The sequence below is a fragment of the Carcharhinus amblyrhynchos genome, chromosome 1 (genome assembly GCF_965287045.1).
Source record: "Carcharhinus amblyrhynchos chromosome 1, sCarAmb.v2.hapA, whole genome shotgun sequence".
Lineage (NCBI taxonomy): Eukaryota > Metazoa > Chordata > Chondrichthyes > Carcharhiniformes > Carcharhinidae > Carcharhinus > Carcharhinus amblyrhynchos.
The window spans coordinates 130,595,736-130,615,406 of NC_137324.1; the positions used below are offsets into that span (position 1 = coordinate 130,595,736).

At 45.2% G+C, this 19,671-nt stretch overlaps 1 protein-coding gene across 1 annotated transcript in view; it reads right to left on the reverse strand.

The window, feature by feature from the left end:
• LOC145345074 (tripartite motif-containing protein 2) overlaps positions 1-15,204 on the reverse strand; it is a 165,891-nt gene extending 150,687 nt beyond the window's left edge. The window contains exon 1 of the mRNA XM_080192652.1: positions 14,956-15,204. The gene's annotated coding sequence lies outside the window, so the exon portion shown is untranslated. The remainder of the gene's footprint in view (positions 1-14,955) is intronic.
• Positions 15,205-19,671: the final 4,467 nt, after the last annotated feature.

Below are 19,671 nucleotides of genomic sequence, written 5' to 3' on the forward strand. Positions count from 1 at the left end.
CTTTGCCGAGGCAGCAGGAAGTGTGGACAGAGTCAATGGATAGGAGGCTGGTTTGTGTGATGGATTGGGCAATACTTATGACCTTTTGTAACTTCTTGCGTCTTGGGCAGAGCAGGAGCCATACCAAGCTGTGATACAACCAGAAAGAATGCTTTCTATGGTGCCTCTGTAAAAGTTGGTGAGAGTCGTAGTAGATATGTCAAATTTCCTCCAGTTGAATAGCTTGTCAACGTTCCACTTTCTTATCTCAGAACTGCAGACAATAGGGAGTCAATGCCTTGAAGAGTGGAGGATGTGAGGGAAGAAAACTGTCAGAAACAGGGGAAGTAAAGAAACCGTGACAATGAGATTGAACAGTTTAAGAATCAGTCAAAGTAAACTCCTGCACATCTACTGTAACTGATCCTGCAAGTGGAAAAAGGGTAACAGGGGATCCTCAGTCCACTGTATACCCCGTCTATTTTCCACTAGAAAGGATGGGGTATAAAATGGGCTGCTTGTTTCCCCACTTAGCTGGAACACTTCAGTTCAATTATTCTAGTCTTCAAAGACAAAGCAGCTTGTGCTGTCAGATCAACATAACGATATGAGCATCAAAATCTCCACTCCCCCGACGGATAAAAACAAATACAGCCTACAGCAATTCTGACCAAAAGCATTAAACACTTGATGTAACAGGGAGGAAAGTCAATTAAATGAATGCAGCAGTCTTAAAAGCCTAGACAGATTGAGTGCAATATTCAAAAGAGTGCTTGAAGCGCTAAGATTTCAGAAAGTTTTGATCAAGCAAAGGGACAAATTTGTCAAATGTATTATTTATATCAAAGGGACAGAAGGATAGTTAATAGGATGGCAGAACTAATTTGGGATGAAAATGGAAACTGTCTTGTGAAGGCCAAGAAAATGGCATCTATCTTTACAACAGAAGAGGGTAAAGTTACTCTTATTAAGTTGGGAGGGTGGGGTGGGGAAGTATAGATATTGGATGGAATGAAACCAGAAAGTACATGTTAAATGAGTTGACATTGCTAAAATTTAACAAGTTACTGGATCTAATTGGAATGCATTCTAAGAAGCTGAGGGAAGCAAAGGTGCAGATAGCAGAATCTTTGACCACGATCTCCCAGTCCTCCTTGAATATGTGAGTGGTGTCAGACAGAGGATTGCAAAATCTTTCCAGAAAAGGGGGAGAGGGATAAACGTGTTCACTCCAGACAAGGACAAATTTGATTTTGAGCTCAAGAAGCATTTGATTTGATTTATTATTGTCACATGTATTAACATTCAGTAAAAAATATTGTTTCTTGCATGCTATACAGACGAAGCATACAGTTCATCGAGAAGGAAACAAGAGAGTGCAGAATGTGGTGTTACACTCATAGCTAGGGTATAGAGAAAGATCAACTTAATGTAAGGTCAGTGCATTCAAAAGTCTGACAGTAGCAGGGAAGAAGTTGTTCTTGAGTTGGTTGGTACGTGTCCTCAGATTTCTGTATCCATTTCCCAATGGAAGAAGGTGGAAGAGAGAATGTCCGGGGTGCAAGGGGTCCTTAATTTTGCTGGTTATTTGCTGAGGCAGCAGGAAGTGTAGACAGAGTTAGTGGATGGGAGGTTTGTTTGCGTGATGGGTTGGGCTACATTCACGACCCTTTATAGTTTCTTGTGGCCTTGGGCAGAGCAGGAGCCATACCAAACTGTGATACAAGCAGAAAGAATGCTTTCTATGTATCTGTAAAGGTTGGTGAGACTCACAGCAGACATGTCAAATTTCCTTAGTCTTCTGAGAAAGTAGAGACATTGGTGGGCTTTCCTAACTATGGTTTGGGGGTCCAGGACAGTTGTTGATGTTATTGGCACCTAAAAACTTGAAGATCTTGAACATTTCTACTTTGTCCCCATTAATGTAGATGAGGGCATGTTCTCCAACACTCTTCCTGAAGTTGATGACTATTTTCTTCATTTTGTTGACATTGAGGGAGAGATTATTGTTGTTGCACCAGTTCACAAGATTCTCTATCTCATTCCTGTACCCTGTCTTGTCATTGTTTGAGATCCAGCCCACTACAGTTGCGTCATCAGCAAACATGAAAATCGAGTTGAAGGGAAATTTGGCCACATAGTCATAGGTGTATAAAGAGTATAGTAGGGGGTTGAGAACACAACCTTGTGTTGAGGATGATTGTGGAGGAGGTGTTGTTGCCTAGCCTTACTGATTGTGGTCTGTGAATTAGGAAATTCAGGATCCAGTCACAGAGGGAGGAGCCGAGCCCTGGGTCACAGAGTTTAGAGATGAGTTCCATAGGAATAATAGTGTTGAATGCTGAACTGTAGTCAATAAACAGGAGTCTGATATAAATGTCCTTGTTATCTAAGTGGTCCAGGGTTGAGTGTAGGGCTAGGGAAGTGGTGTCTGCTGTGAATCTGTCTATTGTGGCAGTAGGCAAATTGCAGTGGATCCAGGCAATCCAGGAGGCTGGAATTGATTAGTGCCATGACTAACCTTTCAAAGCACTTCATAATGATGGATGTCAGAGCCACTGGATGACAGTCAGTCATATGTGCTGCTTGGCTTCTCTTTGGTACTGGGATTGTCTTCTTGAAGCAGATAGGGACCTCAGATTGTTGTAAAGAGAGGTTGACGATGTCTGCGAATACCCTCACTTGCTGGTCTCCAAAGGATCTGGGTGCTTGTCCAGGTACCCCAACCTGGCCAGTCACTTTCTGTGGGTTGACCTTCAAGAAAGCTGCTCTGACATCTGCAATGGTGACCCCAGATACAGGTTCATCCAGGGCTTCCAGGGTGGAGGGCATGCTCTTGCTGAACTCTTGCTCAAAACAGGTGTAGAATGCATTGAGCTGATCAGGAAGGGTGCATTAGTGCCAGCGATTTTACATGCCTTCATCTTGTAGCCTGTTATGTCCTGCAGACATTGCCATTGTCGGCAGGGGTCAGTGTGGCTAGCCTGGGATTCTAGCTTGGTCTGGTATTGTCTAAAGATACATGATACATGGGCTAATAGGGACAACCAGTCCAGATTTCTAAAGAGACGACTGGATCCCCCCACAACACAGGCATGGGGATCACAATGGGCTATTAACCTGCCCCTTACTGGTGGTTGTAATACAGGCAGCATGACAGCTCTGTATTGCCTGCTGATTATACTGATTGATTGTTCAGTTGACTGTACAAATTAAAGGGGGCCCAAAATCCTCATTTCCTGCCCCACTCTCAGTGTTTAGAACTGGCCTAAAATCAGAGAATCCCAACAATGCAGAAGGAACTGTTCAGCCCATCAAGTCTGCACCGACCACAATCCCACCCAGGCTCTAACCCTATAACCCCATGCCTTTACCCTGCTAGTCCCCTGACACTAAGGGTCGATTTAGCATGGCTAATCCACCGAACATGTACCTCTTTGGACTGTGAGAGGAAACCAGAGCACCCGGAGGAAACCCATGTAGATACGGGGAGAATGTGCAAGCTCAACACAGACAGTGACCCAAGCCGGGAATCGAACCTGGATCCCTGGCACTGTGAGGCAGCAATGCTAATTACTGTGCCACCATGCCACCCTTAATTCCTTAAAGCTAACATGCACTGTTTCAAGGGAGCTACTTTGTAGCTGGAGCTGCTACTGGCAGTTGATGAAGTGAATTGGCTTTGGGAAATAATGAAGAATGACATAAGAGGGGAGAGAGAAGGTTTCAAGGTTGATGCATAGTGAACTGGGGGGTGTTGGTGAAGGGTGTGACAAGGAGCCGAGCTGTCCTGTGCTTCATAAGGGATCCCACACCACAATCTTATGCTTATACCTTTTATCTTTCAGATGCTCAAGAGGTGTGATCTAGTCAGGCAGTGGAGGATAACCTCTCTCTCTCCATCTCTCTCCCTTATCCTGTATTTACCTGGGCTCTTTGGTGTGGTTGGACTGCTTGTAATCCCAACAGCAGCCACTGTTCCTGGCTGGCGCTACTGAGACTACAGAGCTGCCCACCATCTGACTGGCCGGTAGCTCTCTATAATGGGCCTTATTTCTGAGAATAGGGCAGAATGAATATAATTAATAAAGCTCCTGGCGTTAAATTGCTTTAGAAAAATCATCGTGACCATGGGCTGGGCTTCCTCATGAAATGTTTAGCTTGGTGGGGAGTGCTTTATAAAATCAAGCCTTATGTTAAATTCCACATGTGCACTGACCACATGTTATTCCACCATCATCTCCCTCACCCCTCCACTGCCTCTGATCTGTCACTCTGTCTGTCTCACATTGTTTTAATCCCCTGCTACATTGTTTACCCTGGCCACCACCTCGATCCCGCTCCTTGACTGCTGTCTGAGCCTGAAGCAGACTGTTTATACCCTTCCTGCCTGTCCTCTTTGACCCTGAGTTGAACTTGCCATCACCAAGAACACCTCTTTTCACATCCACCCCTCTTTCAGTTCACCTGCTGCTGAAATCTTCATCCTTGCCTTTCCTATGATTGGGAGCACCTACTCCAATGCCCTGGAATTCACTCCCTGATCCTCTCTGCCTCTCTACCCCTCCCTCTACCGGTAAGAACCTCCTTGGAATATTCTTTGACCAAACATTTTGTCATAAGTCTTCTTACTTATCTCAGAGTGAGGAAAACAACACCACTAGAATCACTGATTGTGATTAAAATGACAGTTACTCTATTAATTGTGATTAGCGGTCTATTAATTGTGATTAGTGTGTAGAGTACAACAGGACGTCAGAGCAATTTGGGGATGGGTAATAAATGCTGGCCCTGCCAGTGATATCCATATCCCACGAAATAATAAAAACACACCATTAATGGTGAGGAAAATCTCAGTACTGACACTGTTAAGTGTACAGTAGAGACATGTCAACAATATTGTTTCCAATTGTCTCCTTCTCTATCTGGAGGACTTCATATTCTTTGTCTGTTTGCACCATGTGGTAAGGAGGACTGATGAAGACCCTTAATGGTGGAACCCCTCAGGAATCAATTCAGGAAATGTTTTCTTGGATCAGCTCAGAAATCCAACAGAGAAAAACTCTAGGCTGCTGCCACACGCCTGGACAACTGCCGCAGGATCAGTTCCACACCTCAGGTTCCCACTATAAGCTCCATGAGCTACTACTCCCACTTGAACCCATTCAATGCCCACAGCTCACTGAAAACATATAATTGAGGCCTAGGCCTCAAGAAGGGGTGAGTGGTAGGCACTGGTGGCCTTCACCTACCTGCTCTCTACCTGGCGCTGGCCTTGAAAGAGGCAGCCCCTTAAAAGAGGCCAACACCAGGTGGAGAACAGGTAGGTGAAGGCCACTAGTGCCTACCACTCACCTAGGCCTCAAAGTGGATGTTTGGACATTTCTTCCGAGCTAAAGTACATGAAGCATTCTGTAGATTGTTGTGCAGGCACCACACACTGCTTGCTAGAAACATAATTAAACATCCTAACTACGATGTTAATCCCGATAGCAAACCTATAACAAGTGAGAGTTTACTGGCTTTGTTAGTGTGCTGAATGGAACCAATTTAATTTGAAATGTGGAGGATCTGGAAAGTGGCAGCAAGTTCTCGAGGGATATGATAAATATTTGATTGCAAAAGTTGCTGAAACTTCTGAGGAATTGAGTGATGTCCAACATTTTTAAAACTTTGACTTAAACCAGATGGATCAGATAAAGTGGTATATTCTTATGCATTCTTATCTTCAAACTTGTAATTTAAGGCTTGTTTTAACCTTTTTTGTCGTCTGTTCTATAATAAGATGTTTGAAATATCTCTGACATTGCTAAGAGGCTATTTGTATCTCATATGGATTCCCAGAAGACAATAATCCTTATTAAAATTCTATTTGAATAGTTGGTACTGAGGACCTCCAGGGATTATGAAGAATGAGGTTTCAGTTTCAAGTTGAGTTTAATTTAGTTGTCCCACTAACAAGGCAAGGATGGCCCAGATTTTCCAGCACTAAACGACTGGCCATTATGCTCACACTTGCCCCTGGATGTTACATAACGTTTAGCACCAAAGCCTCCTATCAGTGAGAGTGTGAAGACAGTGTGGTGCCCTCTACAGGAGATATGTGAACAGGGCAAAGCAACTGTGCATCTCCTTCACCAGACTGAAGAACCCTTACTGTCACACGCAGGGTTAAAGATCAGTTTGCACTATGCTCTGGGTGCATGGGGATTGTGATTTAAGACATGACTGTACCCACTGTCACACAGTTAGGCAGCACATAAATTTAGTGCCACTTCTTCATTTAAATGGTTGTAGCACGTAGCCTGGCATATCCCGCTCTCCTAACTGGTTGCATACTCAATAGGGAGCTGAAAAGTGCATGGACTCCAACTCCTAAAGGCAGTCTGTCCCTCTTAAAGACAAGCACTGGAAAGCAGTTGCTGATAAATATGGGTACAAATCTGGAGCACCAGGCCAGGGACGGGAACCACAGCACTATCAGAGGCCCAGAACACCCTCAAAACAAGACCCTCCAAGAGGAATGGGATTCGGTGAAAAGGAAGGTCAATCCCTGAGTCTGGTCCACAGTAACTGGCAGCAATGCTAGAAAACATGCAATGACCTCGACAGGGTTGATAGGGTCTTTTAAGAGACTTCTGGATGAGTACATGGGACTTAATAGGATTGAGGGTTATAGGTAAGCATAGGTAGGGATACCATCGGCGCAACTTGTGGGCTGAAGGGCCTGTTTATGCTGTAGTTTTTCTATGTTCTATGTTCTACCTCAAATGGGCAGTCAAGATCAGTGAATGCATCTTCAAGTCTGGTCTCTCACTAGCCCACCCATCAGCTTTACATTGTTTAACTCACCAGATGCCTATCAATCACTCAGGAGTATCCCTGGCACCCAACCCTAACATTCAGATCCTCCAGCTCAACCACACAAACTTTCTAATGATGCCAGTCTTGTACCCCCATCTCACTGTCTCCAGCTAGTCATGAGCTGTCACCTGGTATTGTGAGACTTCTTACTGTGTCCAGCTACTCAGCAATAGCAGGCAGATCACCCAAATGTAATGCAACACAAGTACTGACATTTTGCCTTCTCTCCTGAAGGACAAAGTCACTTAGAGCAGAGGGAGACCCTGAGAACTGACCACCTCCTGCACTGATGTGGAGATGCCAGCGTTGGACTGGGGTAAACACAGTAAGAAGTCTCACAACACCAGCTTAAAGTCCAACAAGTTTATTTGATAGTAAACTCACAAGCTTTCGGAACGCTGTTCCTTCGTCAGGTGAATGGACGAGCAGCTTCCTTCCCCATCCTCCCTCCTCTACCCCAACTCACCCCTTCAACGTTGAGCCTGAAAGACAGGACTCCTGCTTGGCCAACCATAGCACACCCAGGAGTGGGAGTTAGAGCAATTCCATGGCAGTGATATGAGGAAGCATTCAGTTGGTCTGACACCAGCTCAGACATACAGCACAGCATGTACCATGGAAGTGTAGAGTTGGGATCTGCACATGCTGAGCTATTGGCATGACTGGGCTGTAGGGTGATCAGCAGCATGGTGGTACAGTGGTTAGCACAGCTGTTTTACAGTAGCAGGAACCCATTTTCAATTCCAGCGTTGGATGACTGTGTGCAATCTGTACACCTCCCTTGCCGGAATTTTACTGCCTCATCCACCATGGGAATTGGAGTGGGCGAGGGGCGAACAATGGGAAGGTTTGTTGATCTTAGGCGGGGATTTTATAGTTTCGGGACAGTTCCATTAAATCTCACCCCCCCGCGTCTGCGTAGGTTTCCTCCAGGTTCTCTGGTTCCCTCCGAAGATGTGAGGTTAGGTGGATTGACCATGCTAAGTTGCCCCTTAGTGTCCCAAGATGTGTAGGTTAGGGAGATTAATGGGGCAAATGTACAGGGCTATGAGGATAGGGCCTAGCTGGAATGATATCAATGGGCTGATTAGCCTCCTTCTGGGATTCTATGTTTCTAAGTGTGGAAGAAGCAGCCCTGGTTTCTCTAGGAGTCCTGAAGGTAATGGACAGGGCTGACCAGTGCAGAATGAATGCACGGTGCCTGCTGCCAAGATAGCAAGCATTCACTAACATAATCATCTTAGCATGGTCGCACCCCAACTTCACGTTCAACTTCATGAAATGGAATCTCAGACAGTTCTTGTACCATTCCCTGTTGCCATGGCGATCAGGCAGAGACAGGTGCATGCAGTCAGTGGAGTCCTACACTATTGGGAACCTTACTATCTTGTTGAAACTATATCTCCTTTCATCCTGCTTACCCCTTTGAAGCAAGAACATGATGGAGTAAATAGGCTGCAGATCCACCCAGATGCTCTGATGAAAAGTATATTTTGAAAAATCATTCATGTGATGTGTGTGCCTGAACGTATTGCAAAATCCTAACAGTCTTTGGAAAATTTGTGATGAGCCACTTCTTGAACTACTGCAGTTCATGTCATAGAGAGTCCCTACAGTGCAGAAGGAGGCCATTTGGCCCATCAAGACTGCCCCAACAACAATCCCACTCAGGCCCTATAACCTCACATATTTATCCTAATAATCTCACTGACTCTAAGGGGCAATTTACCATGGTCAATCAACCTAACCCACACTTCTTTGGAGGATGGGAGGAAACTGGAGCACCTGGAGGAAACCCACGCAGACATAGGGAGAACATGGAAACTCCGCACGGTCACCTGAGGCTGGAATCGAACCCAGATCCCTGGTGCAGTGAGACAGCAGTGCTAACCACTGTGCCACCCCATACTTGTCATGTGGTCTGTGAAAGCCGACAATGCTGGAGCTCCAGGCAGCAGTGAAGGTGTGGTGACTGAGTTCCAAGTCAGTATGGAGTGTGGTTTGGAGGGAAATTGCAGGTGGTGATGTTCCAAGTATTTGCTGCCCTTTTTCTTTTAGGTGGTCGAGGTCACGGGTTTTGGAGGTGCTGCCGAAGGAGCCTTAGTGAGTCCTTGCAGTGCTGGTATACACTGCTGCCACTGGAGAGAGTGAATGTTCAAGGTAGTGGATGGGCTTCCATACAAGGAAGCTGTTTTGTCCTGGATGGCACTGAGCTTCTTGAGTGTTGTTGGAGCTGCACCCATCCAGGCAGGTGGGGAGTATTCCATCACACTCCTGACTTGTGCCTTGTGATGGTTGACAGACTTTGGGGAGTCAGGAGGTAAGCTACTTGCCACAGAATTCCCGGCCTCTGACCTGCTCTTGTAGCCGTTGTGTTCATATGGTTAGTCCAGTTGAGTTTCTGGTCAATGATATCCCCCTGAAAATGATGCTGTGGAATTCAGCAACAGTAATGCTGTTGAACATTAGGGGGAGATGGTTAGATTGTGTCTTGCTGGAGATGGTCATTGCCTGGTACTTTTGTCACACAAGTGTTACTTGCTACTTTTCAGCCCAAACCTGAAAATTTCCAGATGTAAGTAGGCTTGGACTGCTTTCAATATCTGCAGAGTCGTGAATGGTGCTGAACATTGTGCAATTACCAACAGATATCCCCACTGCTGACCTTTTGATGGAATGAAGGTCATTGATGAAGCAGCTGAAGATGGTTGGGTCTTGGACACTATCCTGAGGGACCCCTGCAGTGATGTCCCAGGGCTGAGATGACTGACCTCCAACAACCAGAAGCATTCTCCTTTGTGATATGTCTGAGTCCAACCACCAGTGGAGAATGAATCCCATTGACTTAGTTGACTAAGTTCCATTGACACCATGCTCGATCAGGTGCTGCCTTCACCTTTGGAATACAGTACCTTTGTTTGAGTTTGGAAGTGGGTTGTGATGAAGTCTGGAGTTAGGTGGTCCTGGCGGAACCCACACTGAGTATGAGTGAGCAGGTTATTGCAATGGTCTTCCACCAACACTGCCACGGATAGATGTATCTGCAACAGGTAGATTGGTGAGGATGAGGTCAAGTATGTTTTTCTTCATGTTGCTTTTCTCATTGTAGGTCTATTCTGAGGGACCTATCCTTCAGGACTTTGCCAGCTCAGTCAGCAGCGCTTCCACCAAGTCAGTCTAGTGATGGACATTGAAGTCTCTTACCTTGCCAACCTCAGTGTTTCCTCCAAGTGGTGTTCAATATGGAGGAATACTGTTGCATAAACTCTGAGAGGGTGGTAAGCGTTTGATCTGATGCCGTGAGACTTAATAGGCTCAGAATCAATGCTGAGCACCCCAGGGCCATTCCCTCCTGACTATATACCATTGTGCAGCCACCTCAATGGGGACTGTACTCCTGGTGGGACCATTTCTGAGGCTAGTTTTTATTGCAGATTTAAAATATGCTTTCCCTGGGGTGGGATTTGAACACATGTCACCAGTCCAGGCTTTTGGATTATTAGTCCAATAACCTCACCATCATGCCACTGCACACCATGGGGAATATTGGAGATGTTTCCCACTTCCACCTGGAATGATCTGAATGCAAAAAAGCTTAGGGCAAGAATGACATTTACACCCAGGTGGGAGGCTCTAACTCAGGTTGGCACATTTCAGAGAATACTTCCTTTTTTTTAAGCTAAATCATGTGAGGTATTAGTACTGACATGTGTAGGTAGGAAAAATGGCCCCAAAAATCCTTTAGCAGGTGGAACGTTTGGTACAGATCCTTCCTCCTCCTTCTCTGCAGCCTCTGCTCCATCTCATGGAGACAAAGACAATGGAATCACAGCCTCAATTCCTCAGGCAAGTCCTCTGTCCTCCCTGAGTTTAAGCTGCTGCTCCCAAAACAAACCTTCAAAAGCAAAACACAATTCTTCCACAAACTCAGCCTGAGCTGACATCAACAGCAGGATCGGTGGATTGGCCGTGCTAACTTGCCCTTTAGTGTCAGGGGACTAGCTAGGGTAAATGTGTAGGGTACACAGGGATAGGGCCTGGGTGGGATTGTTGTTAGCGCAGGCTCAGCGGGCCTGTTAATTATAATTTATCACAGTATTTAAATTCTATCTACTTTGCAGTAGACAAGTGTTAACCTTCTCGGATGAGTTTAGTGGATAAGTACACCAATTCCATGCTGTTCCATATATTTCAAAGCCAAGTCTCTCAGCAAGATTCTGCTGTAGTGCAGCTCCTGAAGGAACAGGGCAACTCAGGCAGTAATTTTCCGATTTAACTACACAAGTGCAGTTGCTTGAAGTGGCTGTCTGGTTTACATTTCAATAACAGGCTCACTGTTATTTTTACTGCAAAATTCAGGACACTAGATACTAAGAAATAAAGCTGGTACCTTAAAATCCCTTCAGCTTCAGTGTTTGGAATCTGCTGATGAATCGCAGTAATTGCTTAACAAGTCTGTATGTATTTGTCATCCTAATGCTTCAGTGTTGCTGCATTTCTGGTCACTAAATTCTCGCAAAGTAATTCAAAACATGCACATACACACACACACATATATGAACAAACATACAGATATATATGTATTATATGTAACAAATGTTCCACAACTAATGTGCATTATCACATTTTCTTTCCTGCTCTCCATTTTAGGATTCATAGGCTGAATGCGGGACTCATGACAGATTTAATCTGAGACTCACAAACGTCATGGGAACCAACAACAAGCTGGAGAAGAAGCAATTGAAAGGAGACATTCAACTTTGATCTTTGCCCTCCATTTGAACCTTCTGCCCCACAGTGAATAGCAGCTGATATTAGTTGCTAAATCCAAGAGCTAGCCATTCAGTTGAAAGCAGAGTGGAACAATAGTGCACTCACAACCAACCTCACAGCGTTACCCAGTGACAACAATATTCTCAGCATGCTATTTCTTCAGAGCTTCACAATTTCTTTGTGGTTGATTTGTCTTTCGAGGACTTTGTCCTGCAGTCAAAGACCTCTTAATTCTCCATTGTTGTGTAATTCTCGCTAATCTTTTGCTGTCTTGGTAATACTCGCCATTCCAGCTGAGTGGCCCAGGAAGGTTACAAATTAATATTACTTTTTCTTTAACAGTGAGTCTCACATCTGTGAAGTCAGTAAAGAGCAGAAAAGGTTGTGTTGTTGTATGTTAAAGTTAGTATTGAACATACAATGAAGGCCACGGGTGGATGTTCAGAATATCCAGTCATCCCACAGGAGGAGATTTTCATAACAAACTGATCCGTCATTTCAGGTGGAGACGCAACACCAGCCACCCCCTTCCCCCAAAATGCCACGGTGTTTGCAAATTTCAAATAAGAACATAAGAACATAAGAAATAGGAGCAGGAGTAGGCCATCCAGCCCTTCGAGCCTGCCCCGCCATTCAATAAGATCATGGCTGATCTGTCGCTGCTCAGTTCCACTTTCCCGCCCTCTCCCCATAACCCTTAATCCCCTCTCCTATCAAAAACCCATCAACCCGCGTCTTAAAAATATTTAGCGAGGCAGCCTCCACAACTTCAACGGGCAGAGAATTCCAGAGATTCACCACCCTTTGAGTGAAGAAGTTCCTCCTCAACTCTGTTCTAAACCGCCCCCCTTTTATCTTGAGGCTGTGCCCCCTAGTCCTATTGTCTTTTTTGAGCGGGAAGAGTCTCTCCACCTCTATCCTATCCATCCCATTCATCATCTTATACGTCTCAATGAGATCTCCCCTCATTCTTCTAAACTCTAACGAGTACAAGCCCAGTTTATTCAGCCTCTCCTCATAGCTCAACCCCCTCAACTCCGGTATCAGCCTAGTAAACCTCCTCTGCACTCCCTCCAAGGCCAAAATATCTTTGCGCAGGTGCGTCGCCCAAAACTGCACACAGTACTCCAGTTGCGGCCTCACCAATGCCCTATACAGCTGCAGCAAGACCTCCCTACTTTTATATTCAATCCCCCTCGCTATGAAGGCCAGCATCCCATTCGCCTTCCTGACCACCTGCTGCACCTGCAAGCTGGGTTTTTGCTCTTATTTTAGTGAACCTTTTCATTGGCTCAGAATAAGCCCAAAGCCTAGATGGCCCACTACTTAAAGATGACTCCTCAGCCACGTAACTATTCCAGTCGAACGTCCAGAAGGTTCAAATCTTCATCTCCTTGTCCAGAAAGGGCAAGTCTCCTTTCCCTTTCTGGACAAGGAGATGAAGGCTTGAACCTCGAATTTCAGTGGTTAGCACTGCTGCCTCACAGCGCCACAGACCCAGGTTCGATTCTTAGCTTGGGCCACTGCCTGTGCGGAGTCTGCATGTTCTCCTCATGTCTGCGTTGGTTTCTTTCAGGTGTTCTGGTTTCCTCCCATAGTCCAAAAGGTGTGCTGGTTAAGTGCATTGGCCATGCTAAATTCTCCCTCGGTGTACCCGAATAGGCGCCGGAGTGTGGCGATGAGAGGATTTTCATTGCAGTGTTAATGTAAGACTACTTGTGACACTAATTAGTAAACTTTAAACTCTAAAACTGATGAATGGTTGAGTTCCCAAGCGATGATGTCACTGGCCCTCTGAATGGAACCTTTGTTGAATTATTCGCAGTCACTCTCAAAATGGGCAGATCTGACACAATGAGCCTTCCTTCCTCTGATATGAAGAGCAGCAATCCTCCATGGCCTCTCTTTAGAATGCACCTCACCCACCCTGCAGCCTCCCACCACAGCAAGCGTTTTCTTTGTCAACTCAACTTAACCCTTCATTAGCAATCACACCCAGACCTTCCACAGCAAAATAATCAAACGTGTCACTCATCTCATCTCCTGTTTGTTGATTAGAATTATTCCTTTGCTCTCTAATCTGTTTCCTGCTTACTCATTTTTTTCTTCTTTACATTCCAGTCAGCTCACTGTCTGCTATTCCCATCTTATCCTGAATCTCTTCCTCACTGCCTTTAGGGTCACTACGTTATAGAAACACAGCCTGGAACTCTACCACCTCGCCCGCCACGGAATCGGTGCGGGCGAAGGTCACACAATGGAAACTCCGCTGATCTCGGGCGGGAATTTCCGATTTCGCTTCAGCGAGGCACTAAAATCCTGCCCATAGAAATTAGAAGCAGGAATAGGCCATTTGGCCCTTTGAGCCTGCCCCACCATTCATTCAGATCATGGCAAATCATCAAATTCAATATCTCGGTTTTGGTTTGACACCTGAACACTTACTTAATTACCTCTTACGTAGTTCAGCAGTGCATACATAAGAGTCTCTGTGGTTGACTCTTAAGTGCCCTCTGAAATGGCCTATTCAGTTCAAGGGCAATTTTAAGCTTAAGTGTTAAATTTAAGTTTATTTATTAGCGTCACAAGTGGACTTATATTAACACTGCAATTAAGTTACTATGAAAATCCCTAGTCACTACACTCCAGCGCTTGTTCAGGTACACTGAGTGAGAATTTAGTATGACCAATGCACCTAACCAGCACGTCTTTCAGATTGTGGGAGGAAACTAGAATACCCGGAAGAAACCCATGCAGAAACAGGGAGGATGTGCAGACTCCACACAGACAGTGACTCAAGTGGGAATCAAAGCCAGGTCCCTGGTGCTGTGAGGCAGCAGTGCTAACCGAGGGAGAATTTAGCATGGCCAATGCAGCTAACCAGCACATCTTTCGGACTATGGGAGGAAACCGGAGCAACTGAAAGAAACCAATGCAGACATGGGGAGAACATGCAGAACTGTGTCAAATAGGGATGGGCAATAAATGCTGGGCCAGCTAGTGATTCCCACATTCCATGACTCAATAAGAAGAATACACCCCTACAACACAGGTTGGAGCAGGAAGAGAGGTGTGCAAATTGATCATTAAGGTCCTAAAATCAAGAGAAAAACAACATTTCAAGCAATTAGTCTAAACACGTAATGGAAACAGCAGCTCAGAAGGTGCCAGTAAGCTGGCCTTGTAGCTGATTTCTCAGTGGTTATAATGTTCCTCCCACTGGCTGTAATATGCAGCAATCGTTACAAGATCATGTGCCAGGGTGTTTGAGGACAAATCAAGCTGCAAAAGTCAATCTGAGCGACAATAGTGAGCAGAAAGTGGTACATTGACACTCACCTCACACAGAGCTCCAGACAGTGACCCAGATCCTAACTCTCCAAGTGCCTCATCCTTCAAAATCTGACGGATAAAACACGACATATCCTGACCTACTTCCAGGGAACTGTGAATAAAACATTAACTCGCAGCTGAATGCATGTCTTAATTGCATGAGATTGGTGAAAATACTAAGGACGGAAAGCTTTTTGTGGTCATTAATTGTTTTTATAGTGCATTCCACACACGGTGACATACATAGTAACACCAGCCATTCTCAATCACTAGGCCTCATATCCTAAAAAGAGGTCAAAAGCCTCTTAGGGTTGACCTAGATTTCATCTTAATCCTGAGTAACAGATAGAGGGTGAGAGCAGTCACTGATAACAGGGGATCCCTGATCACATAAGGCTAATACGTTCTGAATGCTCATTCAAGACTGGGGATTTACAGGAAGATAGTTCAAACCAGGAAGGGGTCAGATGGAGGACTATTTCAATCAGTTATTGAGTCGATGAGACATTACATTGAATTACAGAGAATTTACAGCAGCAATAGGTTATTTGATCCAACATGACGATGATTATGTTCCACATGAGCTTCTTCCGACTTCATCTCAGCATTTCACCACAACCTTCCCTTCCTTGCCCCCTCTTGTGTTTCTGAAAATGGGAACTCGGGAGCGAAAGGTCATCTGGTCCGTCGAGCCTGTTCTGCTAATCACTGACCGATGCCATTTCCCCCCAGTATTATCATTTCCCCCGGTGTCATTAGCATCCAGAAATTTCTGTCTTGAACATACTCAGTCATTGAACCTCCACAGCCCTCTGCGTGCTGCCAAACCACTGTGCCTACTGTGCCGCCCAACAAACAACCAACAAAACCACAGCTCCCCGGATGACAAAAAGGATAAAGAGTTAGACGGAGCAGGCAGATACCAGGTTGTTAATACAGGTGAGAAGCAGGCTGAATATAGAGCTTTCAGAGGGTCAGTGAGACAGGAAATAAGAAAGACAAAAGAGAGAAGGTGAAAAATGATTGACAACTAAGGTAAAAGGAAAAACATCTTCCAAAAGCGTATAAATAGGCAAACAGTAGCAAGAGGAGAAATGGGGGTAATTAGGGACTCAAATGGAGATTTACATCTGGAGGCAAAGGACATGGCTGATATAATAATGAGTACACTGGGTGGGATGCCAATTGAAGAGGGGTGGGGGGTGGGGGGAGGTGGGGCAGGTCACCCTGATGCCTGTGTGGAGTGGGAAGGGAAGAGGTGCCCCAATCATTGACCAGGGAAAGGAGGTTACTCTTTGCATTGAAAGGTTGGCTGGGTAACACTCAATCTAAACCAGTATTCTCCTCATTCCTGATTACTATGGCACCTGGCTACCAGGGAGATGGTGGTATAATGCTAATGTCACTGTGCTAGTAATCCAGTGGCCCAGACTAATGCTCTGAGGGCATGAATTCAAATCTTACCACGGCAGCTAGTGGAATTTGAACTCAACTCATTAATAAACTATATAAACTCCAGGAGTCAGCTGTAAAGGAACAGTGCTTTATTGTACAAAATAAAGCAAAAACCTTGAGCCAGTGGTGAACACAGACAGGTCCCAACCAGGACAATGCAATAATGGACCCACTCAGGGGCTTGCTTTATACAGGGCTCGGTGTACAAGCCCCACTGGTAAATAATTACCAATCATCAGAAGCTCGTATTCTTTGAGTTCTACAGAGAGGGCAATCAGTGATTCCCCATGCAAGTCCTGGGGGTTATCACCCAAATCTAGAATGGAAAGTTAGTCTAAGCAATGGTGACAGTGGTGACTTTCACCAATTGTTGTTAAAAAACCACCAGGTTCACTAATGTCCTTCAGAGAAGGAAATCTGCTGTCCTTGCCTGGCCTGGCCTACATGTGACTCCAGGCCCACAGCAATGCAGTTGACTCTAAGCTGTTCTGAAGGACAATTAGGGATGAGCAACATTAAAGAATGAAAACAAAACAAAACAATATCAAAAAGAGGAAGATCTCTGTCCTCAGTGCGGATACATCCCAACCACAGTCCTTAGAAAATGCATGAATTATTCAAAACAGCAGAGGGAGCTTCTCCCTCACAAACCGGAGATGTAACTGATGTTGACTGCTCCTGCAGCTTGAAAAGTCTCGACAGACAAGAAACATCTCCTGCACATCACACTTGGCATATGACCATCACTTTTGCCTAAACATACAGCCTGGAGTTCCATCTTCCTGATTGCTAACTCCCCTTCATGTTGTCCATGGAATGTGGGCTGGGTGAGCATTTACTGTCCCTAATTGTCCTTTGCATTTTAAAGATACTGTCACAACTGACAGGTAGCAAGAATGCAGTGTGTTTCCCACTGCAAAGGCTGGTGGCAAACCATGCCATACCTTCCAGTCCAACATCATTCACTATGTGGCCAGGTATTTTGTGCTATACTCTGTGGCGGGGCAAGCCTGATGGTGTGTAGCCCTCCACCCAATCCAGACACCATGTTGAAAAGGAGCCAACATCACTGACCCACTATTGTAGAAAGAAGATGGGTCTCCAGGAGCATTCTGAAGCTGGAAGGTGGACTCTTTTCAGGAGACTGAATCTGAAAGATCCACCTGTAGCTGCTCCCCTGACCCACTGCTGTGGTGTTCCGTGGTCCAGGGTTGCTGGCAACCTCTATTCCAAACTCCAGAAGCTGAGCCAGATACTGTTTAGCTGAGTCCCAATATCTGCATGCCACGTTGTTCCGGATGCACTTTGCAACTGGTGTGTTTTTACACTGGTATTGTGGAAAATCGGGCTTGGGTGGAAGATTCCAGCCATGCACTGAGAGTGCTGAGCACCTTGTCCACTGATTGGCCAGCAGTTCTTGCAAGATAGAGCGCAATGTTCAAAAGGAGGAATCCCAAATCCAAAAGGAGGCGGCACGGCGCAGAGTGATTAGCACTGCTGCCTCACAGTGCAAGGGACACAAATTCAATTCCTGGCTTGGGTCACTGTCTGTGTGAAGTTTGCACATTCTCCCTGTGTCTACGTGGGTTTCCTCCGAGTGCTCCAGTTTCCTGCCACAGTCCAAGGATGTGTTAGATAGGTGTTTTGGCCATGCTAAATTCTCTCTCAGTATACCCAAACAGGGGCTGCCATGTGGTAACTGGGGGATTTTCATGGTAACTTCATTGCAGTGTGAATGTAAAACTGCTTGTGACACTAATAAATAAACTTCGGCTTTAACTTTAACCAAATGGCAACTAATTCGCTGCCTGACTCTGGGAAAATATGGCTGAGGGTCCTATAAGCAGGTGAGATAGAGTTTCCCAAGCCTTCTGGCTTTTTGTTGGAACTCCTGCCTCAAATTCAGTTCAATGTCACTGCACCATACTCACTTACACTGTATCAATATTCCAGCCATTGGACACAGCTTCCCTTTATTCACTCCATTTAAATCCTTGGTGACTTTAAGCACTCCTATTAATGTAAAGCTCCTAGAGTATTGCTAATCATACTTGGTGATCACACTTGGGTATCGCTAAACTTTGATCTTTCCAATCGATAACAAAGAGGGGACATGGTATCAAGTCAATGCTGTCAAGAGTGAGCCAAACTCACTATTAGAGGCTGCACTGTCCACCATTTCCCTATTCATCATAAGGAATGAATAGTTTTCAATACAAGCTCTCATGGCCAGGACACTGACAAAATTGTTTTATTCTTCTTCCAGTAATAAACTGGGGCCTCAGTTTAAAGTCTCACATGAAAGGCAGGGTATTTCTGATAGTGTGGGGCTCCAGCTGTACCGTACTGAAGTATCATCTCGATTCCAAACTCAGATCACTAGATTAGATCTTGAACCTGCAACCTTCTAACCTAAATGACTGGAAGGGTGAGCACCTCCGCTGGTCAGCCATCCAAAATTTACAACCAATCCCAGTGTCTTCAGCACTGGAATAATTCCCAAGGCACTCTGATTTGTCTCGGTTTATTATTGTCACACACATTGGAATACAGTGAAAAGTATTGCTTCTTACGTACTATACAGATAAAACTCATAGAATACGTAGGGGAGAGGGAAAGGAGACAGTGCAGAATGTAGTGTTACAGCCATAGCTAGGATGTCGAGATAGAGTAACTTAATATAAGGTAGGTCCGTTCAAAAGTCCGACAGCAGCGGGGAAGAAGCTGTTCTTGAGTCAGTTGGTACGTGACCTCAGACTTTCGTATCTTTGCCCTGGCAGAGGAAGGTGGAAGAGAGAATGTCCGGGGTGCAAGGGATTCTTGATTATGTTGGCTGCTTTTCCAAGGCAGTGGGAAGTGTAGACAGAGTCAGTGGATGGGAGGCGAGTTTGCGTGATGGTTTGGGCTTCGTCCATGACTGTCTATAGTTTCTCGCGGAGCCATACCAAGTTTTCTATAGTGCATTTGTAAACGTTGGTGAGAATAATAGTGGACCTGTTGAATTACCTTGGTCTTCTGAGAAATTGGAGCTGTTGGTGGGCTTTCTTAACCATAGCATTGATGTGGAGGGACCAGGACAGGTTGTTGGTGATCTGGACACCTAAAAATGTGAAGCTGTCGAACATTTCCACTTCATCCTCCACTACACTGCCTGAAGTCAGTGACAATCTCATTTGCTTTACTGATATTGAGAGAGGGATCATTGTCATTGCACCAGTGCACCAGACTCTCTATCTCCATTCTACTGCGTCCCGTCATTGTTTGAGA